Below are 27,397 nucleotides of genomic sequence, written 5' to 3'. Positions count from 1 at the left end.
GGCGGTAGCTAGCCGGTTGATCCACTAAATTTGGTAGACCGGTTGTACCACCCTGATCATCGGTTGTACCGCCCCAATGTAAAAATGGATCTAATGGTCAGATTCGTGGGGGCCTATTTAAGGGGGTCTTATTCCCCAATGGTTCATCATCCTTCGAGCTCGTGTTTCCCCCCATTCTTGACCTTCTTAGAGTCTAACTCTCAATCCCTCCAATGATTCTTGCTAGTTGTTTAGGGAAAATATAGAGGAGATCTAGATCCACATCTCTACCAATCACTTTCTCCTCTATGTGAGGGGAACCCCTTGGATCTTGATCTTGGAGTTCTTTGTGAGCTCCTTGTTCTTCCTCTCATATTCCTCCATAGATTCTATTGTCATGGAGGTATTTGAGTGAGAGGGATTTGACCACTTCGTGTGTTCTTGCCATTGCATTAGTTGCATCGGTTTGAGTTCTCCACGGTTATACATGGAAGTGGAAAGTTGAGAATCTTATTGCCCTTTGGTACTTGTTAACCTAGAGATTGTTCTTCGTGGATGCTTTGGAGTCCTAGAAGCTTGGTGGGGCCTCGGAGCTCAATCATTGTGGTGTAGAGCTCCGGGCAAGCGTCGGGATCTCCAATTAAGTTGTGGAGATTGCCCCGAGCATTTGAGGTCACCTCAAAGCCATATGCCATTGTGGTGAAGCTTCATGGTGTCGTTGGGAGCCTCCAATTATGTTGTGGACATTGCCGCAACCTTGTTTGTACATGTTCAGTGACCGCCCTGAAGGGTCCCTTAGTGGAATCACGACATCTTGCATTGTGCAAGGGCGTGAGGAAATTTCGTGGCCTAAGTGGCATCTTGGGGAGCATTTTGCCTCCACACCGCTCCAAACATAGATTAGCATCCTCAAGGGTGTGAACTTCGGGATACATCGTCGTCTCCGTGTGCCTTGGTTATCCCTTACCCGAGCTCTTTACTTATGCACTTTACTTTGTGATAGCCATATTGTTTCTTGTTATATATCTTGCTGTCACTTAGTTGTTTATCTTGCTTAGCATAAGTTGTTAGTGCACATAGGTGAGCCTAGTTGTTTTAGCTTTTGTGCTTGACGAATTAAACGATTAGTTTTATTCCGCATTTTTTCAAGCCTAAACCATAATTATTTTAAAGCGCTTATTCACCCCCCCCTTCTAGGCGACATCCACATCCTTTCACCAATGATCAGGGAAAAGCCTAGCATAGGATTGCAGAAGACAATGATATTAGTGCAAAACAATCTAGGGACCAGTGGCCCCCACATAAGTCAGCTTTAATCCAGTGATCACCATTGGCGCCTATGTTTACCGTGCATCATGGCAACTAGTCCTCTTTGGCTCATAACACCTATGTTTGTATGGTCACAGCATGGTGGCTCATCTTCTTTAGTATCGATAACGTCCATGTTTGAATGGCCACATCATGGCGACTCATCCTCTTGGGCGATTAGTTTTACTCCTCCTCTGAAGTGTATTTATCTGGACGAAGGTCTATCAGATAGTATGAGCCATTTTTAAGACTTCTGCTGACGACGAAAGGACCCTCCCATGGTGGTGAGACTTTATGCATGCCCGTATGATCTTGAGTCAGTCGAAGCACTAAGTCGCCCTCCTGAAAAGTCCGGCTCTTAACTCTACGCTATGATAGCGACATAGATCTTGCTGATATATAGTTGATCTTGATGCTGCCAAATCACGCACTTCCTCCAAGGTGTCCAAGGAATCTTGACGTGCTTGCTCATTCTCTGCTTCAGCATAAGCGGCGACTCGAGGAGAATCAAGCTGTATATCACTTGGTAATACCGCCTCAGCTCCATAAACTAGAAAAAATGGCGTGTAACCAGTGGATCTGTTTGGCGTTGTCCTGATGCTCCAAAGCACTACGGGAAGCTCCTCAACCCAACAACCCAGAGTACGCTGTAAGGGAACCATGAGTCGGGGCTTGATCCCTTGCAAGATTTCTTGATTAGCTCGCTCGGCGTGTCCGTTAGGCTGTGGATGTGCTACTGCTGATACATCAAGACAGATATGCTCCTGCTGGCAGAACTGCTTCATGGCCCCTTCGGATAAATTGGTACCATTATCAGTGATAATGTTGTGAGGATAGCCAAAGTGGAAAATCAGCTTTTTTAGAAAGTTGATTGTTGTCTCTGCTTCACAATTGCTAACAGAATCTGCTTCAACCCACTCGGTGAACTTGTCAATCGCCACCAGTAGGTGGGTCTTTTTGTTGGAAGAGATCTTGAACAGGCCAACCATATCAAGGCCCCAAACCGCAAACGGCCAAGTGATTGGGATCATACGCAATTCCTAAGCCGGCACATGGGCTTGTCGGGCGAATTTTTGACATCCATCTGATGACCGTGATCTGCATTGGGTTTTCCATGAAGAGGAACGGGTTATCGCAGCACAATGCAGGTAAGTATTTCGCTTAGTTATGTAACCAAGGTTTATCAAACCAATAGGAATACCAATCCTCAACCGTCTTCAGCGGCTCCACACAAATAAACAAACAACTTGCACCCAATGCGGGCAAGAGGGTTCTCAATCCCCTTGATCTCATTATTTGCAAGCAAATGAGGTGTGTAGATAATTGTTGATGATTGTAAATTGCAAAATAAAATAAAACACAAATAATGGCAGCAAGGTAATAGTAGCGTTTGTAAATATATAAGTGAATAGACCCGGGGGCCGTAGTGTTCCCTAGTGGCATCTTTCATGGCGAAGGCATATGATGGGCAAACAAATTACTATTGGGCAATTGATAGAACAACGAATAATTATGCGATTTTCACGGCAATGATCATGTGTATATAGGCATCCTGTCCATCAGAAAATAGGCCGACTCTTGCCTGCACCAATTACTATTACTCCACTTCAAGAACGCTTCTATGCTTGCCTCTCTACGTATTAAGGAAAAGCAGAGTAATGCTTGGAGAACAATGACATCATGTAGACAAAGTAAACTCAATTAATATGAATAAATCCCATTGTATTATCCTTAGTAGAAGCAACACAAAAACGCATCTTGTCCCCTTCTATGGCTGGAAGATAAATTGGAACGACATGTGTCAATTGGCTAGGGGGTAGCTGGCTGTTGCGCTGGCGCAAGGGTGCGTCGGGGCCCTTCCGGGGATGAGGTGTACTGGAGCGTGGGCAGCTCTCCCAGCAAGGGTCTTGCCGGGGCTTTGCTGTCTTCCCCGGCAAAGGGGCTTGCCGGGGTCGATGCTTTCGGTCTTCTCACTTGAGGCTTCCAGTGCTTCTGTGGCAATAATCTGTGGGCTCTGGCAAGACCTTACCGCGGATGGGGCTCCAACTGCCCGTGCACCAGTACGGGGCATCAAAGGCCCGTACTTTGGTGTACCGACACCGGGCCATAATGCGAGCGTAAGCCGGCCGCCCGAAGAAGGCATGATAAGGGCTAGTGATCTTGACTCCCTCAAACATAAAGGCTTCACTTCGGTAGTTAAATTTATCACCAAAAGCCACATTTAACTTGATCCGCCCAACCGGGTGCGCCGATTTACCTGGAAAGATGCCATGAAAGAATGTTGTTGATGGCATCAGGCCTTTCTTAGAAAAGTTCATCCGCCGGAAGGTGTCATAGTACAAGATATTGATACTGCTCCCCCCATCCATGAACCTTGTTGGGACACGTAGCAAAAATCAAAAAAATTCCTACGCCATATTGAGATGTTCCTATGGAGAGACCAGCAACGAGAGAGGGGAGAGTGTATCTTCATACCTTTGAAGATCGCTAAGCGGAAGCGTTGATAGAACGCGGTTGATGGAGTTGTACTCCCGGCGATTCAAATCGCGGTGTGATTCCGATCTAGTGCCGAACCATGGCACCTCCACGTTCAACACACGTGCAGCCCGGTGACGTCTCCCGCACCTTGATCCAGCAAGGAGGAGGGAGAGGTTGGGGAAGATCTCCGACATCACGACGACGTGGTGTTGATGGAGAGACGAGGTCTGATGTCTACTACGCAACCTTCTCCTTGTAGACGTTGTTGGGCCTCCAAGTGCAGAGGTTTGTAGGACAGTAGCAATTTTCCCTCAAGTGGGTGACCTAAGGGTTATCAATCCGCGGGAGGCGTAGGATGAAGATGGTCTCTCTCAAGCAACCCTGCAACCAAATAACAAACAGTCTCTTGTGTCCCCAACACACCCAATACAATGGTAAGTTGTATAGGTGCACTAGTTCGGTGAAGAGATGGTGATACAAGTGCAATATGGATGGTAGATATAGGTTTTTGTAATCTGAAATTACAAAAACAGCAAGGTAACTAGTAACAAAAGTGAGCACGAACGGTATTGCAATGCGTGGAAACAAGGCCTAGGGTTCATACTTTCACTAGTGAAGTTCTCTCAACAATGATAACATAATTAGATCATATAACTATCCCTCAACGTGCAACAAAAGAGTCACTCCAAAGTAACTAATAGCGGAGAACAAACGAAGAGATTATTGTCAGGTACGAAACCACCACAAAGTTATTCTTTCTCAACGATCTATTCAAGAGTCTGTAGTAAAATAACACGAAGCTATTCTTTCCGTTCAATACATCATAGAGTTCGTACTAGAATAACACCTTAAGACACACATCAACCAAGACCCTAATGTCACCTAGATACTCCATTGTCACCTCAAGTATCCGTGGGCATGATTATGCGATATGCATCACACAATCTCAGAATCATCTATTCAACCAACACATAGAACTTCAAAGAGTGCCCCAAGTTTTCTACCGGAGAGTAAAAATGTGTGCCAACCCATATGCATAGGTTCTCGATGTCACGAAACCCGCAAGTTGATCACGAAAAAATACATCAAGTACTCACATGAATATCCCATTGTCACCACAGATAGACACATGCAAGACATACATCAAGTGATCCTGAACAGAAACTGGCACTTGGCACTGAGTTAATAGGTTAGTCCCCAAAAAGATATAAAATAGCATATTCATGCTTATAAAACATCCAAAGTTGACAAGATAATAGCATGGAACCATCAAAACTTATAGACACGTTGGAGACGTATCAAGCATCCCCAAGCTTAACTCCTGCTCGTCCTCGAGTAAGGAAGTGATAAAGACCGAATTTTTGATGTGGAATGCTACCTAACATATTTGTCCTTTGTAACTTCTTTCTTGTGGCATGAATGTTCAGATCCGTAAGATTCAAAACGATAGTTTGCTATTGACATGAAAACAATAATACCTCAAGCAAACTAGCAAGGTAATCATGAACTTTCAAAATAACAAGGCCAAAGAAAGTTATCCCTACAAAATCATATAGTCTGGCCATGCTCCATCATCCTCACACAACTAATTTAAATCATGCACAACCCCGGTATTGGCCAAGTAATTGTTTTCGCACTCTTACTTTCTCAAACTTTTTATAACTACACGCAATACATGAGCGTGTTCCATAGATATAGCACTATAGGTGGAATAGAGTGTGGTGGTGGTTGTGAGACAAAAAAAGAGGAGATGGTCACATTGACTCGGCGTATCAAAGGGCTATGGAGATGCCCATTACTAGATATCAATGTGAATGAGTAGGGATTGCCATACAAAGGATGCAGTAGAGCTATAAGTATGTGAAAGCTCAAAAGGATAACTAGTGGGTGTGCATCCAACTTGCTTGCTCACGAAGACCTAGGGCAATTTTGAGTAAGCCCATCATTGGAATATACAAGCCAAGTTATATAATAAAGATTCCCACTAGCATATGATGGTGACGAAACGAGAGGCTCTCAGTCATGAAGAACATGGTGATATTATGAAGCACAAGTGTGGAAAAAGATAGTAGCATTGTCCCTTCTCTCTTTTTCTCTTTTTTTGGGGGGCTCTTGGGCCTCTTTTTTTCTCTATTTTTTTATTTGGGATCTTTGGCCTCTTTTTTTTATTTCCTCACACGGGACAATGCTCTAATAATGATGATCATCACACTTTTATTTACTCACATCTCAAAGCTCAGAACGATGATGACTCTATAGGAAAGGCCTCCGGCAGTGTACTGGGATGTGCAACGATCTAGCTTGGCGTATGACGTTGAAATATCTCGCTAGCTATCTTACGATCATGCAATGTCAATATGAGAGTGACGGCACAAGTCATGAGATGTAACGGTGGGAGTTGCATGGCAATATATCTCAGAATGGCTATGAAAATGCCATAGTCGGTAGGTATGGTGGCTGTTTTGTGGAAGGCATATGGTGGGTTTGTGTACCGGTGAAAATTGCGTGGCACTAGAGAGGCTAGAAATGGTGGAAGGTGAAAGTGCATCTATACCATGGAATCACATTAGTCATGAAGAACTCACATACTTGTTGCGAAAGTTTTTATTAGTAATCGAAACAAAGTGCTAAACGCATACTCCTAGTGGAAGGGTTGGTAGGTGTTAACCATCGCGCGATCCCGACCTCAACACAAAGGATGACAATCAATAGATCAATTATGCTCCGATTTCCTAACATAGCGGTTCACCATACGTGCATGCTACGGGAATCACTAACTTCAACACAAGTATTTCTAGATTCACAACACCCTACTAACATAACTCTTAATATTACCAAATCCATGTCTCAAAACTAATTGAGAGGAATCAAGACTTCTCTTTCTACTCAATGCACATGAAGATGGAGGTTTTTGTATCATCTTTGGGTACCTATCACCTTCGGGACTACTTTCATAGCATAAGACAACTACCAAGTCACGCACCGCCGTGCTCTAAAAGATCTAAGTGAAGCACATAGAGCAAAATTATCTAGCTCAAAAGATATAAGTGAAGCACGATGAGCATTCTAGCAAAATCACGATGAGTGCATGTCTCTCTCAAAAGGTGTGTAGCAAGCATGATTGAGACACAACAAAAAGAAAAGACTCCTACGATACAAGATGCTCCAAGCAAAACACATATCATGTGGTGAATAAAAATATAGCTCCAAGTGACATACCGATGGATTGAAGACGAAAGAGGGGATGCCTTCCCGGGGCATCCCCAACCTTAGGATTTTCGGTGTCCTTGGATTTGGCTTGGGATTCCTTGGGCATCCCCAAGCTTAAGCTCTTTCCACTCCTTGTTCCTTTGTCCATGAGAACATCACCCAAAACTTGAAAACTTCACAACACAAAACTTAAACAGAAACTTGTGATATCGTTAGCACAAGAAAAACAAACCACCAATACTTAGGTACTGTAGCAAACCTGATTTCCATTTATATTGGTGTTGATTTACCGTATTCTCACTTTCCCATGGCTTGTACCCTCCGATACTAACCATAGTTTCATCAAAACAAGCAACCAACACAACAAAAACAAAATCTGTCAAGAACAGACAAGTCTGTAGCAATCTGTATACTTCGTATACCTCTGGTATCTCAAAAAATATGAAAAATTACGACAATTTGGGAAATTTGTATATCAACCAGTAGAAAAAAGAATCAGCTCAAAATCTCTATCTGGCTAGAAATTAAAAATAATTTTGTGAGCAGAAAGTTTCTTTCTTTTTCAACATGATTAAACAGCTATCACCCAAACTAATCATAAAGGCTTTACTTGGCACAAACACTAATTAAAACACAAAAGACACAATCATAACAGAATTATTATGGTGTGAACAAAGCAAAACAGAAGGCAAAAAAGCAAAAATAAATTAATTGGGTTGCCTCCCAACAAGCGCTATCGTTTAACGCCCTTAGCTAGGCATTGATTTCAATGATGCTCACATAAAAGGTAAGGATTGAAACACAACGAGAGCATCATGGAGCATAAGGCTAGCACATTTAAGTCTAACCCACTTCCTATACATAGGGATTTTGTGAACAAACAACTTGTTGGAGCAAGAATCAACTAGCATAGGAAGGCAAAACAAGCATAGCTTCAAAAATTTCAACACATGGAGAGGAAGATTGATACTATTGCAATAAGTAGAAGCATATGATCCTCTCTCATAGTAATTTTCAGTAGCATCATGAATGAATTCAACAATATAACCAAGACCTAAGGCTTTCTTTTCATGATCTACAAGCATAGGAATTTTACTACTCTCCACATAAGGAAATCTATTCTCAAGAATAGTAATGGGAGTATCGTAAAAGACTTGAATGCTACAAATAGTTTCCACATTGAAAAAGCAAGGTTTATTAAAGGGGTACTCGAGAGTATGACAAGTTTTATCATCCCTCTTCTTTATAGCATAAGTATCCTCACAATAATCATCATAGATAGGGGGCATGCTTTCATCAAAATGATTTTGATCATTCAAAGTGGAAGAACTAAAAAGATCATCTTCATCAAATATAGCATCCCCAAGCTTGTGGCTTTGCATATCATTAGCATCATGGGTATTCAAAGAATTCATACAAACAACATTGCAATCATGCTCATCATTCACATATTCTATGCCAAGCATTCTATGTAATTCTTCTTTCAGCACTTGAGCACAACTTTCCTTCCCATCATGCTCACGAAAGACATTGAAAAGATGGAGCATATGAGGCATCCTCAATTCCAAAAAAATTTAGTTTTCTAGAGGAAGAACAAGAAACAAAAAGATTCGATTGCAAGATCTAAGATATACCTTCAAGCGCTAACCTCCCCGGCAACGGCGCCAGAAAAGAGCTTGATCTCTACTACACAACCTTCTCCTTGTAGACATTGTTGGGCCTCCAAGTGCAGAGGTTTGTGTGAACAGTAGCAATTTTCCCTCAAGTGGGTGACCTAAGGGTTATCAATCCGCAGGAGGCGTAGGATGAAGATGGTCTCTCTCAAGCAACCCTGCAACCAAATAACAAACAGCCTCTTGTGTCCCCAACACACCCAATACAATGGTAAGTTGTATAGGTGCACTAGTTCGGCGAAGAGATGGTGATACAAGTGCAATATGGATGGTAGATATAGGTTTTTGTAATCTGAAATTACAAAAACAGCAAGGTAACTAGTAACAAAAGTGAGCACGAATGGTATTTCAATGCGTGGAAACAAGGCCTAGGGTTCATACTTTCACTAGTGAAGTTCTCTCAACAATGATAACATAATTGGATCATATAACTATCCCTCAACGTGCAACAAAGAGTCACTCCAAAGTAACTAATAGCGGAGAACAAACAAAGAGATTATTGTCGGGTATGAAACAACCACAAAGTTATTCTTTCTGATCGGTCTATTCAAGAGTTCGTAGTAAAATAACACGAAGCTATTCTTTCCGTTCAATCCATCATAGAGTTCGTACTATAATAACACCTTAAAACACACATCAACCAAGACCCTAGTGTCACCTAGATACTCCATTGTCACCTCAAGTATCCATGGGCTTGATTATACGATATGCATCACACAATCTCAGAATGATCTATTCAACCAACACATAGAACTTCAAAGAGTGCCCCAAAGTTTCTACCAGGGAGTAAAAACGTGTGCCAAACCATATGCATAGGTTCTCGATGTCACGAAACCCGCAAGTTGATCACCAAAACATACATCAATTACTCACATGAATATCCCATTGTCACCACAGATAGACACGTGCAAGGCAGACATCAAGTGTTCTTAAAGACTCAATCCGATAAGATAACTCCAAAGGGAAAACTCAATTCATTACAAGAGGGGAGAGGGGGAAGAACATCATAAGATCCAACTATAGTAGCAAAGCCCGCGGTACATCGAGATCAAGACATATCAAGAACATGAGACAGAGAGATCAAACACATAGCTACTAGTACATACACTCAGCCCCGAGGGATAACTACTCCCTCCTCGTCATGGAGATTGCCGGGATGATGGAGATGGCCACCGGAGATGGGTTCCCCCTCCGGCAGGGTGCCGGAACTGGTTCCCGATTGGTTTTTGGTGGCTACAGAGGCTTGCGGCGGTGGAACTCCCGATCTAGGTTTCTTTCTGGAGTTTTCTATATTTATAGGAATTTATGGTGGTGGAATTGCGTCAGTTGGGCCCACGAGGAGGTCACAAGCCTGCTAGGCCCCGCCTAGGGGGGGCCTCCCAGGCTTGTGACTCCCTCGTGGCTCTTTTGGCCTTCTTCCAAACCTTCGGGGGTCTCTTTATGTCTAAAAAAATCATCGTAATGGTTTATTCCATTTGGACTCCGTCTGAAAAAGGGTCAAAAACACGGAAAAAACAGAAACTGGCACTTGGCACTGAGTTAATAGGTTAGTCCCAAAAAGATATAAAATAGCATATTCATGCATATAAAACATCCAAAGTTGACAAGATAATAGCATGGAACCATAAAAAATTATAGATACGTTGGAGACATATCAAGGTCTCCCGGCAGGGCTTCGCCAAGCACCGTGGGAGTGGAGGAAGAAGAAGAGCAGGGCTGCGTCGAGAGAGAGATGGAGTTCCGTGTCTCCAATGGCCAAAACCCCTACTATATATAGGGGGGAGGGAGGGTGGCTCCCCCTTTAGGGTTTCCACCCCTAAGGGGGCAGCAGCCCTAGATGGGGGGAGGGGTGGCGGCCAGGAGGGGAGGAGGGGGTGGCGCACCCCGTGCTGGGCCTTAGGCCCACCTGCACTAGGGTTCCCCCTTCCCCCTCTTAGGCGCCATGGGCTGGGTGTGGGGGAGCACCAGCCCACCCAGGGGCTGGTTCCCTCTCATACTTGGCCCATGTAGCCTCCTGGGGCTGGTGGCCTCTCTCGGTGGCCCCCCGGAACCCTTCCGGTGGTCCCCGTACTTTGCCGGTGGTGCCCGAAACATTTCCGGCATCCAAACCCATCCATCCTATATATCAATCTTTACCTCCGGACAATTCCGGAGCTCCTCGTGACGTCCGGGATCTCATCCGGGACTCCAAACAACCTTCGGTAACCTCGTATAACAATTCCCTATAACCCTTGCGTCATCGAACCTTAAGTGTGTAGACCCTACGGGTTCGGGAGGCATGCAGACATGACCAAGACATCTCTCCGACCAATTACCATCAGCGGGGTCTGGATACCCATGGTGGCTCCCACATGTTCCATGATGATCTCATCGGATGAACCACGATGTCAAGGATTCAATCAATCACGTATACAATTCCCTTTGTCTGTTGGTATAGAACTTGCACGAGATTCGATCGTCGGTATACCTATACCTTGTTCAATCTTGATACCGCTAAGTCTCTTTACTCGTTCCATAGCACGTTGATACGTATCCATCGTATCTACTTTTCCAAACTCTTTTGCTCTTGTTTTGGACTCTAATTTGCATGATTTGAATGGAACTAACCCAGACTTACGCTGTTTTCAGCAGAATTGCCATGGTGTTGTTTTTGCGCAGAAATAAAAGTTCTCGGAAGGACCTCGAAATTTATGAGGATTTTTTGTGGAATATATAGAAAATATTGGCGTAATAATTACCTGGAGGGACGGAGCGAGGAGCCCACAAGCCCAGGAGGCGCGGCCCCCCCTGGCCGCGCCTGGCAGGCTTGTGGGGCCCTCGTGGCTCCGCCGCCTCCAACTCCAGCTCTATTTAGTCTCTCTCGCCCAAAAAAAATCAGAGAGAAGAGTTCATCACGTTTATGATACAAAGCCACCGCCACCACCTGTTCTTCCTCTGGAGGACAGATCTGGAGTCTGTTCTGGGCTCCACAGAGGGGGAATCGACGCCTTCGTCATCACCAACCATCCATCATCGCCAATTCCATGATGCTCTTCACCGTTCGTGAGTAATCTCATCGTAGGCTTGCTGGACGGTGATGGCTTGGATGAGATCTATCATGTAATCGAGTTAGTTTTGATGGGGTTTGATCCCTAGTATCCACTATGTTCTCAGATTGATGTTGCTACTACTTTGCTATGCTTAATGCTTGTCACTAGGGCCCGAGTGCCATGATTTCAGATCTGAACCTATTATGTTTTCATCGATATATGTGTGTTCTTGATCCTATCTTGCTAGTTGTAGTCACCTACTATGTGTTATGACCCGGCAAAACCGGAGTGACAATAGCCGGAACCACTCCCGGAGATGACCATAGTATGAGGAGTTCATGTATTCACTAACTGATATTGCTTTGTTCCGATTCTCTATTAAAAGGAGAACCTTAATATCCCTTAGTTTCCATTAGGACCCCGCTGCCACGGGACAGGTAAGGAACTGCCATCTAGCTCCATACTTGATTCACCTTCAGTTATGAGTAAGTTTGTGACACCACTTCCTGCTAGAAATTCTGATATGTCGCCTGTGCTTGATGATGCTACTTCTGATATCCATGATGATTATGATGATGCTGATGACCCACAAGTATACGGGATCTATCATAGTCCTTTCTATAAGTAAGAGTGTCGAACCCAACGAGGAGCAGAAGGATCTTACAAGTGGTTTTCAGCAAGGTAATCTCTGCAAGCACTGAAATTATCAATAACAAGTAGTTGTGTGGTGAGATGATTCGTAGCAAGTAGCAAGTAACAAAAGTAACAACAGTGCAGAAAAGTGGCCCAATCCCTTTTGTAGCAAGGGACAAGCCTGGACAAACTCTTATAGGAGGAAAAACGCTCCCGAGGACACATGGGAATTTCTGTCAAGCTAGTTTTCATCATGTTCATATGATTTGCGTTCGTTACTTTGATAGTTTGATATGTGAGTGGACCGGCGCTTGGGTACTGCCCTTACTTGGACAAGCATCCCACTTATGATTAACCCCTCTCGCAAGCATCCGCAACTACGAAATAAGAATTAAGACAAAGTCTAACCATAGCATTAAACTAGTGGATCCAAATCAGGCCCTTACGAATCAACGCATAAACTAGGGTTTAAGCTTCTGTCACTCTAGCAACCCATCATCTACTTACTACTTCCCAATGCCTTCATTTAGGCCCAAATAATGGTGAAGTGTTATGTAGTCGACGTTCACATAACACCACTAGAGGAAAAACAACATGCAACACATCAAAATATCGAACGAATACCAAATTCACATGACTACTTATAGCATGACTTATCCCATGTCCTCAGGAACAAAAGTAACTACTCACAAAGCATAATCATATTCATGACCAGAGAGGTAATGAGTAGCATCAAGGATCTTAACATAAACTCTTCCACCAAGTAATCCAACTAGCATCAACTACAAAGAGTAATTAACACTACTAGCAACCTTACAAGTACCAATCGGAGTCGCGAGACGGAGATTGGTTACAAGTGATGAACTAGGGTTTGGAGATGAGATGGTGTTGATGAATATGTTGATGGTGATGAGCCCCCTTCGATGGGAGGAGTGTTGGTGATGACGATGGCGACGATTTCCCCCTCCGGGAGGGAAGTTTCCCCGGCAAGATCGTCCTGCCGGAGCTCTAGATTGGTTCTACTCAAGTTCCGCCTCGTGGCGGCGGCGAATCCTCCAAAAAGCCTCTTGCTGATTTTTTCCAGACCAAAACCCTTCTTGTAGCAAAAGGGGGGTGCTAGTTGGCCAGCAGGGAGCTCACAAGCCCCCTAGGCGCGACCAGGGGGCCCGCGCCTAGCAGGCTTGTGGCCTCCTGCTGGCACCCCTCACGCACTTCTTCGGCCCAGTATTTTTTACAAATCCCAATAAAAATCCACGTTGATTTTCACGGCTTTTGGAGTTACGCAGAATAGGTATCTCAAACTTGCTCCTTTTTCAGGCCAGAATTCCAGCTGCCGGCATTCTCCCTCTTCATGTAAACCTTGCAAAATAAGAGAGAAAAGGCATAAGTATTGTAACGTGAAGTGTAATAACAGCCCAAAACGCGATAAATATCAACATGAAAGCATGATGCAAAATGGACGTATCAACTCCCCCAAGCTTAGACATCGCTTGTCCTCAAGCGAAAGCCGAGATCAATAAACATGCCCACATGTTTACAGAGAGAGGTGTCGACAAAAAAAGATACGAACATGCAGGCATCATGATCAGGATCAGAACAACAATACCATCATATAATCTCTCATGCTAAAGTGACAATTCCTTCACAAAGTAAAGCATGGGCCAAGAACCTTACCGAGAATCAACAACCGGTAGCCTTTAGTCATTGAAGCAATTGCAATTTATCACAACATCGGAAAGAGTCAAATAAGAGCTTGTAAAGCAAATCCACATACTCAATCATCTTTTAATTATCTACAATTGCTACAACTCACGTGGTACTCATGAGATCAAAGTTTCAGCTGAACACAGAGAAAGATAGGGTCTTATAGTTTCGCCTCCCAACCACTTACCTCAAGGGTAATGTCAACAATAATAGTTCATGAATACTTACTTTCAAGTTGACATATGAATATAGATCTTTCCCAAGCATATGACGTTAGCCAAGATTAAAGCAAAATAAGGAATTGGTGAAGATCACCATGACTCTTTCAAGGCCAAAAAGTAAAGGTAAAAGATAGGCCCTTCGCAGAGGGAAGCAAAGGTTGTCATGCGCTTTTGAGGTTTGGATGTGTGTCCTCTTAGTGCAGAGGAACGTAACTTTATATTGCCTCCTGCGATGAAGAACTTTATTATGCAGTCTGTCGCTTTTATGTATTCCTCATCACAGGTTCGTACAAAACTTATTTTCCACACACTAATAGATCATACATATTAGGGAGCAATTTTTATTGCTTGCACCGATGACAACTTACTTGAGGGATCTTATTCAATCCATAGGTAGGTATGGTGGACTCTCATGGCAAAACTGGGTTGAAGGTTTATGGATGCACAAGTAGTATCTCTACTTAGTGCGGGAGTTTTGGCTAATATGAGGTGGAAGCAATCGTCACATGCTAAGGGATCTCTAGTCATATAACATTGTTCGGAACCAAGCAAACACAAATCATTATGTTGTCTTCCTTGTCCAACATCTACTCCTAAGCATGCAATAGTTTAGTGAGTGTTCACAATCATAGATGGTGTTAAGGATGATATATTTATATGTGAACCTCTCCTTCTTTATCACTTCCTATTAATTGCAACAATGACCAAGGTCTACGTTTGTCTACCCTCAACAAGTTTCAATCATCATTCTTTTTATATGTGAAGCCATCACTTCCCATAAGATCATTGCATGATCTTTTCATGCTTTTGTTCTTTTCTCATTCTCTTGATCATGACATGAGGCAAATCCCTTAACTAAGACACTCTTTATTATATGGCTCATGATCTCGAATACATTGGGGTGACACAAAGCAAAACTCAAACCTAAAACACTAAGATCTTTATTCTACTAGAGAAAGAGAAAAATGAAAAGGAACAAACTAAAACAAAGGTAAAGGCAAAAGATGTGATGGTGATACAATATCGGGGCAACTCCCCCAAGCTTGGCACAAGCCAAGGGGATTGCCCATACCCATGCTTAGTTGTCTTCCTTTGGAGGTGATGGTGGTGGAGTTGTTTTGTCCTTTGATTCCAAGAGGGCCATCAGTCTTTGATTTATACCTTGGAGATCTATGATATGTTTCTCCAGCAAAACAACTTCATGAGTGAGATAAGTATTGCGAGCATGAGTTGTTTCACAAAACCTTAAGAGTTCAATCAAGGATGGAGACAGTAGGTGGAGGTAGGGTTGAAGGAAATCCACTTCTTCAACTTCTTCCTTGTTGAACACAGATTGTACTTCGTACCACGCCTGATTCTTCTCCTTAGTTTTGCCCTTGGCTTCCGTGACTTCCACTCTTTTCACATCAGCATCTACTTCTTCATAGACTTGAGGGAAATTGTTCTCCCCGACAGATTCCTGAGATGCCATCCTTGCTCTAAATCTGCGACAGAAAACAGGCTCGAAACGAAAACAGAGGAAATTTGCGTGATACGAGGGTCAGACCTTTCGGGAGAATATATAATGATTTTTTCAGACCTGAAGGAGTACTCCGCAAGAAAACGGAGTCCGGGAGGCACACGCGGTGGCCACAAGCCCCCAGTCGTGGCCAGAGGGGTGGCCCGCGCCTGGCAGGCTTGTCGCCTCCTCCTGCGCTTTCCGGACTGCTTTAAATTTTTCTATTTTTCTAAAAGTTCCAAAACGGAGGAAAAATCCTACTGGAAAAGTTTTGGAGTCGGTTTACTTACTGAATCACATACCTCTTCGTTTTCGGAGTCTAGAACAGGCTGATAAATATCCCTTAGGTAATCCTCCGGAGTTATGGTATTGATAATATTGCTTTCAACATTTATGAGAGTACCTGAGATATAATGCTTGATTCTCTGCCCATTTACCACTCTCGGACAATTACCTTCCGTGTTGTTGATCTTGATGGCACCGGAACGATATACTTCCTCAACAATGTAAGGACCTTCCCATTTAGAGAGAAGCTTGCCTGCAAAAAATCTTAAACGAGAATTATATAGCAAGACATAATCACCTACATTGAACTCATGAATTTGTATCCTTTTATCATGCCACCTCTTAACCTTTTCTTTGAACAACTTGGCATTCTCATATGCCTGAGTTCTCTATTCATCAAGCGAGCTAATGTCAAATAACCTCTTCTCACCAGCAAGTTTGAAATCAAAGTTGAGCTCTTTGATTGCCCAATAAGCTTTACGCTCTAGCTCAAGAGGTAAATGACATGATTTACCATACACCATTTTGTACGGGGACATGCCCATGGGATTCTTATAGGTAGTTCTATAAGCCCACAGTGCATCATCAAGCTTCTTAGACCAATTCTTTCTAGACCTGTTGACAGTCTTTTGCAGAATTAGTTTAATCTCTCTATTGCTTAGCTCTACTTGACCATTGGACTGAGGGTGATAGGGAGACGCAATTCTATGGTTGACATCGTACTTAGCAAGCGTTTTACAGAAAGCACCATGAATGAAATGTGAACCACCGTTGGTTATTAGATATCTAGGGACTCCAAATCTAGGGAAAATAACTTCTTTAAGCATCCTGATAGAGGTGTTGTGATCAGCACTACTAGTGGGGATAGCTTCTACCCACTTAGTGACGTAATCAACAGCAACTAGGATGTGAGTATACCCGTTGGATTTTGGAAAAGGTCCCATATAATCAAAGCCCCAGACATCAAATGGTTCAATGACAAGTGAATAGTTCATAGGCATTTCCTGACGTTTATCGATAATACCTATTCTTTGACATTCGTCACAAGACAAGACAAACTTACGGGCATCCTTGAAGAGAGTGGGCCAATAGAAACCTGATTGCAATACCTTGTGTGCAGTTCTATCTCCCGCATGGTGTCCTCCGTAGGCCTCGGAGTGACACTTCTCTAGGATCTGTCCCTGTTCATGTTCACGTACACAACGTCTAATAACACCATCTACTCCTTCCTTATAAAGGTGAGGATCATTACAAAAGTAATGTCTCAAGTCAAAGAAGAATTTCTTCTTTTGCTGGTATGTGAAACTAGGTGGTATATATTTGGCAACGATATAGTTTGCAAAATCAGCGTACCACGGCGCACTACGTGAAGTATTGATGACATTCAGTTGCTCATCGGGAAAGCTATCATCAATAGGTTGTGGGTCATCAACAACATTCTCCAACCTAGACAAGTTATCTGCTACGTGGTTATCAGCACCCTTCCTGTCGACAACGTGCAAATCAAACTCTTGTAGCAAGAGAACCCATTTGATAAGTCTAGGTTTAGCGTCTTTCTTCTCCATGAGGTACTTAATAGCAGCGTGATCAGTGTGAATACTGACTTTGGAATCAGCTATGTAAGTCCTGAGCTTTTCACATGCAAACACGACTCCTAAAAATTTCTTCTCCGTAGTAGCATAGTTTCTTTGGGCACTGTCTAGAGTTTTACTAGCATAGTGAATAACATTCAACTTCTTATCAACTCTTTTCCATAGGACATCACCAACAGCATAATCACTGGCATCACACATGATTTCAATAGGTAAGTTCCAATCAAGTGGTTGAACAATAGGTACAGTTATCAAAGCCTTCTTAAGTATTTCGAAGGCTTACTCACAATCATCGTCAAAAACAAAAGGAATATCCTTTTGCAAGAGATTCGTAAGAGGCCTAGAAATCTTGGAGAAGTCTTTAATAAACCTTCTATAGAAACCAGCATGACCAAGGAAACTTTTTATACCTTTGATATATGTGGGGTATGGCATTTTCTCGATTGCATCAACCTTAGCCTTATCGACTTCAATACCTCTTTCAGAAATTTTATGTCCTAAGACGATGCCTTCATTAACCATAAAGTGGCACTTCTCCCAATTCAATAAAAGGTTGGTGTCTTTACATCTCTGCAAGACTCGATCAAGGTTGCTGAGGCAATCATCAAAAGAAGACCCGTAAACAGAGAAGTCATCCAGGAAAACCTTAACAATCTTTTCACAAAAGTCAGAGAATATAGCCATCATACATCTTTGAAAGGTAGCAGGTGCATTGCATAAGCCAAAAGGCATACGTCTATAAGCAAAGGTACCGAAAGGGCAGGTGAAAGTGGTTTTCTCCTGATCAGATTGTGCAACTGGTGTTTGGGAGAAACCAGAATAACCGTCTAGAAAGCAGAAGTGTGTGTGTTTAGACAGTCTTTCTAGCATTTGGTCGATGAAAGGCAAAGGGTAATGATATTTCCTAGTGGCTTTATTTAATTTCCTAAATAGCCAGTAATAATCCTCTGTGGGATCAATTCATCCTTATCATTAGGGACAACGGTAATGGCTCCCTTCTTAGGGACGCAATGCACCGGAGTCACCCAATCACTATGAGCAACATGATAGATAATACCTGCTTCCAGGAGCTTTAGTATTTCTTTTCTTACTACCTCTTTCATCTTAGGATTCAATATCCTTTGATGATCAGCAACTGGTTTGGAATCATGATCAGTTTTAATCTTGTGCTGGCATAGAGTGGGACTAATGCCCTTAAGATCATCAAGAGTATATCCAATAGCAGCATGGTGCTTTCTCAGAGTTTTTAGTAACTTCTTTTCTTCATGCTCTGAGAGACTAGCACTAATTATAACAGGATATATCTCTTTTTCATCAAGATAAGCATACTTAAGAGTATCAGGCAACTGTTTAAGCTCGAACACAGGATCACCCTTTGGTGGGGGTGGATCCCCAAGCAGTTCAAGAGGCAAATTATTCTTAAGGATAGGATATTGTTCTAAGACAACTCTATCTATCTCATCCCTTTCATCCATATGCATATCATTTTCATGCTCAAGCAAGTATTGCTCTAAAGGATCAGTAGGAGGCACGGCAATAGAAGCTAAGGAAATAGTTTCATCCTTACTAGGCAACTCTTTTTCATGAGGTTGTCTACCAAACTTGGAGAAATTGAACTCATGTGACACACCTTCAAAGCCAACAGTGACAGTTTGCTTCTCACAGTCAATATTAGCATTGACGGTATTGAGGAAGGGTCTGCCAAATATGATGGGACAAAAGCTATCTTGGGTGGTAGCAAGAACGAGGAAATCGGCAGGATACTTCGTTTTACCACACAAGACTTCATCATCTCTAACAATTCCCACAAGGCAGATAGTATCTCTATTGGCAAGTTGAATAGTGACATCATTAGGTTCTATCTCAACAGGTGCAATCTCGTCTTTAATTTCATCATATAAGGATTGAGGTATTGCACTAACACTAACACCCACGTCACATAAACCATGATAACAATGATCTCCTATCTTAACAGAAACAACAAGCATGCCAACAACATTCCTATGTTTGTCTCTAGCGTGTGGTTTAGCAATTCTAGCAGCATCTTCACCGAAGTGAATATTATGGCCATCAACATTGTCGGATAGGAGATCTTTGATAATAGCAATGCTAGGTTCAACTCTAATTTGCTCAGGGGGTGTATGTGTTCTAATGTAGCCCCTACGTATCACAGTTGAAGCTTTAGAATGATCCTTTATCCTAACAGGGAAAGGTGGTTTCTCAATGTAAGCATTGGGAACAATAGGATCATTATAGGCAATGACTTTCTCTTCAACGGGATTGGGTTTAACTATATTGACTTCTAAGGGAGGATGATATTTAATCCACTTCTCTTTGGGGAGATCAATATGAGCAGCAAATGATTCACACAATGAAGCTACTATCTCAGAGTCAAGTCCATACTTAGCGCTAAAATCACAAAAGGTATTTGTTTCAACAAAGGATTTAACGCAATCAAACTTGAAATTCATACCTGACTCCTTAACTTCATCAAGCTCCCAATCGTCAGAGTTGCATTTAATTCTTTCCAATAAATTCCATTTGAAGTCAATATCTCTCTTCATAAAAGAACCGGTACAAGAAGTGTCAAGTATGGTGCGATCATCATGAGAAAGCCGAGCATAGAAGTTCTGAATGATAATATCTCTCGAGAGCTCATGGTTGGGGCATGAATATAACATTGATTTAAGCCTCCTCCAAGCTTGAGTGATGCTTTCTCTGTCACGAGGCCAAAAATTATAAATATAATTCCGATCACGATGTACTAAATGCATAGGATAAAACTTTTGATGAAATTCCAATTTCAACCAATTGTAGTTTCATGATCCAGTATCATCACATGGCCTATACCATGTCAACGCCTTATCCCTCAAAGATAAGGGAAAGACCTTCTTCTTGACCTCATCCTCGGGCAAACCTGCAAGCTTCAATAAACCACAAACTTCATCTACATAGATTAGATGCAAGTATGGATGTGATGTTCCATCTCCTGTAAAAGGATTAGCCAGCAGTTGCTCAAGCATACCGAAGGAAATTCATAGCAAATATTTTCAGTAGGTCCATCAGGTTGAGGATCAACTCTTTGTGCTTCTGTTCAAAGTGAAGATACCCCGAACAAGCCCCTCAAAGGATTAGTTTCCATAGTGACAAGTGACAATAAATTTCAGCACACTATATGAATGTTTCCTTACCAAGTTCCACTTACCAAAGGCTCTTCACTCCCCGGCAGCGGTGCCAGAAAAGAGTCTTGATGACCCACAAGTATAGGGGATCTATCATAGTCCTTTCGATAAGTAAGAGTGTCAAACCCAACGAGGAGCAGAAGGATCTGACAAGTGGTTTTCAGCAAGGTAATCTGTGCAAGCACTGAAATTATCGGTAACAAGTAGTTGTGTGGTGAGATGATTCGTAGCAAGTAGCAAGTAACAAAAGTAACAACGGTGCAGAAAAGTGGCCCAATCCCTTTTGTAGCAAGGGACAAGCCTGGACAAACTCTTATAGGAGGAAAAACACTCCCGAGGACACATGGGAATTTCTGTCAAGCTAGTTTTCATCATGTTCATACGATTCACGTTCGTTACTTTGATAGTTTGATATGTGGGTGGACCGACGCTTGGGTACTGACCTTACTTGGACAAGCATACCACTTATGATTAACCCCTCTCGCAAGCATCCGCAACTACGAAATAAGAATTAAGACAAAGTCTAACCATAGCATTAAACTAGTGGATCCAAATCAGCCCCTTATGAAGCAACACATAAACTAAGGTTTAAGCTTCTTTCACTCTAGCAACCCATCATCTACTTACTACTTCCCAATGCCTTCCTCTAGGCCAAAATAATGACGAAGTGTTATGTAGTCAACGTTTACATAACACCAATAGAGGAAAAACAACATACAACACATCAAAATATCGAACGAATACCAAATTCACATGACTACTTATAGCAGGACTTATCCCATGTCCTCAGGAACAAAAGTAACTACTCACAAAGCATAATCATATTCATGACCAGAGAGGTAATGAGTAGTATCAAGGATCTGAACATAAACTCTTCCACCAAGTAATCCAACTAGCATCAACTACAAAGAGTAATTAACACTACTAGCAACCTTACAAGTACCAATCGGAGTCGCGAGACGGAGATTGGTTACAAGTGATGAACTAGGGTTTGGAGATGAGATGGTGTTGATGAAGATGTTGATGGTGATGAGTCCCCTCCGATGAGAGGAGTATTGGTGATGACGATGGCGACGATTTCCCCCTCCGGGAGAGAAGTTTACCCGGCAGGATCGTCCTGCCGGCGCTCTAGATTGGTTCTGCTCAAGTTCCGCCTCGTGGCGGCGACGAATCCTCCAAAAAGCCTCCTGCTGATTTTTTCCAGACCAAAACCATTCGTGTAGCAAAAGGGGGTGCTACTGGGCGAGCAGGGAGCTCACAAGCCCCCTAGGCGCGGCCATGGGGCCTCGTGCCTAGCAGGCTTGTGGCCTCCTGATGGCACCCCTCCGACACTTCTTCGGCCCAATATTTTTTAGAAATCCAAAAAAAATCCACGTTGATTTTCACGGCTTTTGGAGTTGCGCAGAATAGGTATCTCAAACTTGATCCTTTTTCAGGCCAGAATTCCAGTTGCCCGCATTCTCCCTCTTCATGTAAACCTTGCAAAATAAGAGAGAAAAGGCATAAGTATTTTACCTTTGAAGTGTAATAACAGCCCAAAAAGCGATAAATATCAACATGGAAGCATGATGCAAAATGGATGTATCAGATGTTTTGCTTGATACTGCTTTGCGAGTGGGTGCATTCCTTGATGCACAAATTGCTAGAGTTGCTGCTGAATGTGATGATACTTCTGAAACTGCTGAAATTATTGAAGTAGAACCTATTGTTTCACCTGTTAGAACTAGCTCTCCTAGATATGAATTGCCTGATATACCTAAGGCTTATGTTATGGAGGGAGAGATAGCTGAGGACTTTCTTGCTTGTAAGCATAGCTATGATCTTGAGAACTTATTGAGTAAGTGGAAAGAAAAATCTGTGAACGCTAGATTGAAATACGATCCTAAGTTTGCTACTTCACCTATCTTTGTGACTGATAAGGATTATGAATTCTTCGTCGATCCTGAGTCAATCACTTTGGTTGAATCTGATCCTTTTCATGGTTCTGAGTCTGAAACGGTTGTAGCACATCTTACCAAACTGCACGATATAGCCACCCTATTCACGAGTGAGGAAAAGATCTGCCACTACTATATTCTTAAGTTGTTTCCTTCCTCGCTAAAGGGCGATGCTAAGACTTGGTTCACTTCTCTTGCTCCTGGTTGTGTGCGTAGTCCCCAGGATATGATCTACTACTTCTCTGAGAAATATTTTCCTGCCCATAAGAAACAAGCTGCCTTGCAGGAAATATATAACTTTGTGCAGGTTGAAGAAGAGAGTCTCCCACAAGCTTAGGGGAGGCTTTTCCAGCTACTTAATGCTTTGCCTGATCACCCTCTTGAGAAAAATGAAATACTTGATATTTTTTATAATGGACTAACCGATGCTTCTAGGGACCACCTAGATAGTTGTGTTGGTTGTGTTTTCAGGGAACAAACTGTGGAACAAGCTGAGATTCTATTGAATAATATCTTGAGTAATGATAATGCTTGGACTATTCCCGAACCACCTCCGAAGACAACTCCGAACAAAAGAGGTGCCATATTCCTCAGTCCCGAAGATATGCAAGAAGCTAAGAAATCTATGCAAGAGAAGGGCATTAAATCAGAAGCTGTCAAGAATCTACCACCTATCGAAGAAATACATGGTCTTGATAACCCGACACACGTAGTAGAGGTAAATTCTCTTCGTACATTCAATGAGAGTGATATTCCTTTTGATAAACCTGCTAGCTTATGCTTAGATGAATTTGATAACTTTGTTGCCAAACAACAAAATTTCAATGATTATGTTAGCAAACAATTGGGACAGAATGCTCGTATGCTTAGTCATTTAAGTGCTTGTGTGGATAGAAACGTCAATGATCTTAAGCTTTTGAGTAAACATCCCTCTATGGTTACTACTCAAGTAGAACAAGTACTTAAGGCTCAAAATGACTTGCTCAATGAGTTGAATGACAATTCTGTTAGAGTCGTCACTAGAGGTGGTAGAATGACCCAGGAACCTTTGTATCCTGAGGGTCATCCTAAGAAAAATGATAAATTTAGCTTTATTTTCCTGTTTTCTGCTTTTTGCGTCCCTTAGAAAAGTGTCCCGAAAATAAAAGTTCTTCAAATGCCCTGAAAATCAAGTATGATTTTTTCTGGAATTTTTGAAAAATTCTGAGACAAAAAGCTAGTCAGGGGAATGCACCAGTGGGCCACAAGCCCAGGAGGCGCGGGCACCCCCCTGGTCGCGCCTACCAGGCTTGAGGGGCCCACGTGGCCCCCCTCCACTTATTCCAGCTCCCATATCCTTCTCCTACCTCCAGAAAAAAATCATTCCACAGCTCAAACCCGTGTTCTTGCTCTTCTTGCTGCGTTTTTTGATCTCCTTGTGCAAAGCCCCATTCACGAAACTGTTTTGGGGGGATTGTTCCTTGGTATGTGACTCCTCCATTGGTCCAATTAGTTTTTGCTCTAGTGCCTTATTTGTTGTGTATTTTTGCTGTCTTGGTGACCATGTTCTTGAGCTTTGCATGTTAATTTTAGTTGGTCCCAAGTAGTTTTGATGCATGATATGGCCTCTACGCACTTGTAGGAGTGGTTGCTATGAGTTTTTTGAGCCTTGTTCACTTTTCTTTTGAGTCACTAAAAATTTCAGAAAAATAAGATGTTCACGAAAAACTATCATGGTGGTTCTTCAAGCAAGAGGGGACCCCGTCTCACGATTAGGGAGCCCGATCCTTACCAACCGAGGAACGCACAGGTACAACCATGTGAATGGCCTTCTGATGAATTCATGATTGATGTTGGTTTCAAAGATGAGTTTGATACATTTGTACACAACGCCGGGCTCGAGGAATTCATCTCCGATAAATGTGAACAGTATACTACTCTCACTGCCTCTTTTGTTCGTAGATTTAAATTTTCAGTTGGCCGTGACACATCCATACTGTTTGATCTCTATGACAAATCGTATGCCATGGATTTAGAAGACTTCAATAGAATTTGCAAGATACCTGATTGGGGTAGTCTCAATGATCCTCCTAAGTCTTCAGTTAGATATTTTATCTCTAGTATAACTGTCGGAGAAACTAGAGATATTACGCAGGCTACCATGGGGAGCATTCATTTTCCTGCCTTGCATTATTTTGCCATTTTCATAGGTAGATGCATTAACGGCAAGACTGAGCATTGTCACCTCTGCGCACCTTACCTTAGTATTCTTAAGAGCGCAGTAACGGGCGATAGTAGTTTCAACATGGGAGTTATAGTCGCAAGGAGGCTAAATAATAATGCTAATGAAGGGGATTTCTTTGGTGGGATCTATGCCACTCGCATAGCAAATTTTCTTGGAGTACCCATCCGCGAAGGAGATCCCCTGCTCCATACAGCTTTCCTTGATCACGCCGCTATGACATGGTATCAGTTCCTTGGGAGGGATAATGAATCCCTCCTATACCGGTTAATATTTAACCGACAACGTGTTTTCCATATTACCCTTCCTGCTCCTGCCTTCTTTGACTTTCAGGTAAAACGGAGATATTATATGACCAGAGAAGAGGCAGAGGAGTATGAGAGGGAGACGAAGGCTGCTCACCTTCGTGAGGCAGCTATTTAGGTATTGGCTGCCGCGCTCCCGTACAACCCCCATTATGATTTTGGATATCGCCCGGACCAGCCATGGGAGTAGACCAACTTAGGCCAAAAGCCTAAGCTTGGGGGAGTACGTGTTTCTCACCGACTTCATATTCATGCTCACGCTTTCACTTTGTTAGTCGGTGTTCACACCTTGCCACTGTATCATCCATGCTAGTTTATTTCTTTTCTCGCTTTCTTCTCGTGTGTTTGTTTAGATTGAGAAAACCCAAAAAGATTTCCCTTTCTTCTTTTGCTTGTTGGGAGCTTTCACGTGTAAATAGTTTTCTTTTTCTTTGGGTCAAGGTAGAAGACCATGGTTAAAATGTTTAGTGGCTCTCACATGCATATCTGTTTATCCTTCTGAAAGGATCGATATGGTTGACTAGAGGGGGGGTGAATAGGCAACGACCACTTTTTAATTAATCTTAGCAAGTTAGGGTTAGCAACATAAAGGTTCTCTAAAATGTCAACAAGGAGGTGAACCTATATGATGCTACCAACAAAAATAACTAAGACAAGTAAGAGATAGACAACAACAAAAGCATACACAATGTAAAGGTTAGAGATAACCGCAAGTGGAACCAATGAAGACGAGGATGTGTTACCGAAGTTCCTTCCCTTTGACAGGAAGTACGTCTCCGTTGGAGCGGTGTGGAGACACAATGCTCCCCAATAAGCCCCTAGGGCCACCGTATTCTCCTCACGCCCTCACACAATGCAAGGTACCGTGATTCCACTATAGGTGCCCTTGAAGGCGGCGACCAAACCTTTACAAACAAGGTTGGGTCAAACTCGACACAAAGCTTGGAGGCTCCCAACAAGACCACAGAGCTTCACCACAATGGAATGCGGCTTCGAGGTGACCTCAACCGTCTAGGGTGCTCAAACACCCAAGGGTAACAAGATCCTCAAGGGATTAGTGGGGGGATCAATTTTCTCTTGGTGGAAGTGTAGATCTAGGCCTTCTCAACCAATCCCTAGGAAATCAACAAGTTTGATTGGCTAGGGAGAGAGATCAGGCACTTTTGAGCTTAGGGAGCAACAATGGAGCTTGGGAGGGTCAAAGGTAGAGTTCTAGAGCAAGAAGAACCCTTTATATAGTGGGGGGAATCCAACCGTTTTCCCACTCACAGCCCGAGCACAGCGGTACTACCGCTGGCTGCAGCGGTACTACCGCTGGCTGCAGCGGTACTACCGCTGAGCCCACGGTAGTGCAGAAGCACTACCGGGCCAACCACCGCCAAGAAAATCTTCGCAAAAAGTCCGACGAAGTACAGCCGCTAGGAAGGCGGTACTAAGTTCCTGGAGCGGTACTACCGCTAACCAGGGGTGGTACTACCGCCAGCACAGCGGTACTACCGCCAGCTCAAGCGGTACTACCGTTAGGCCTAGCGGTACTACCGCTAGGGACAGCGGTACTACCGCTGGGAGACCTTTTTGCAAGAAGAGATAAAACAGAGACGGGAACATCTCCAAAGTTGCAGGGAAAGGGGAAGGAGATAAAGTGTGTGCGTGCAAAGTTGATTCCACCAAAACATTTCCACTACGGATCCCCTCTTAATAGTATGGCGTTCCTATGACTCAAAGAAAGAGAATCGTAGAGGACACCGTGCTTCTGTTCCACGGAGGGTGCCGAATCGTCTTGTGCCATTGACATGTGTTATCTGAAAGCTTAATGCACACGATTATTCCTTTACGGTACTATCATCAATCACCAATATTACTTAGGCATAAATATGCCCTAACAATCTCCCCCTTTTGGGTGGATTGATGATAATACCGGATTTGCACAGTAGATAGCATGTGAACATAAAGATAAATAATAGAGATAATTGAAGAGCATATGACTCACAGCATATGATAAAAATAAGTCTCATAATAAGACCAAGTCTCACATCACACAAAGAAAAGATAACAAACATGATCAAACAAAGTTCAGCACAAACACGATAAAGATAAGCAAAGCTAAAGCAAAGCGCATATCCAGCTCCTAGACTCTCTCCC

Source organism: Hordeum vulgare, chromosome 2H, assembly GCF_904849725.1.
Source record: "Hordeum vulgare subsp. vulgare chromosome 2H, MorexV3_pseudomolecules_assembly, whole genome shotgun sequence".
Lineage (NCBI taxonomy): Eukaryota > Viridiplantae > Streptophyta > Magnoliopsida > Poales > Poaceae > Hordeum > Hordeum vulgare.
The sequence above is the reverse complement of the archived record's forward strand: the minus strand, read 5'-3'. Positions refer to the sequence as shown.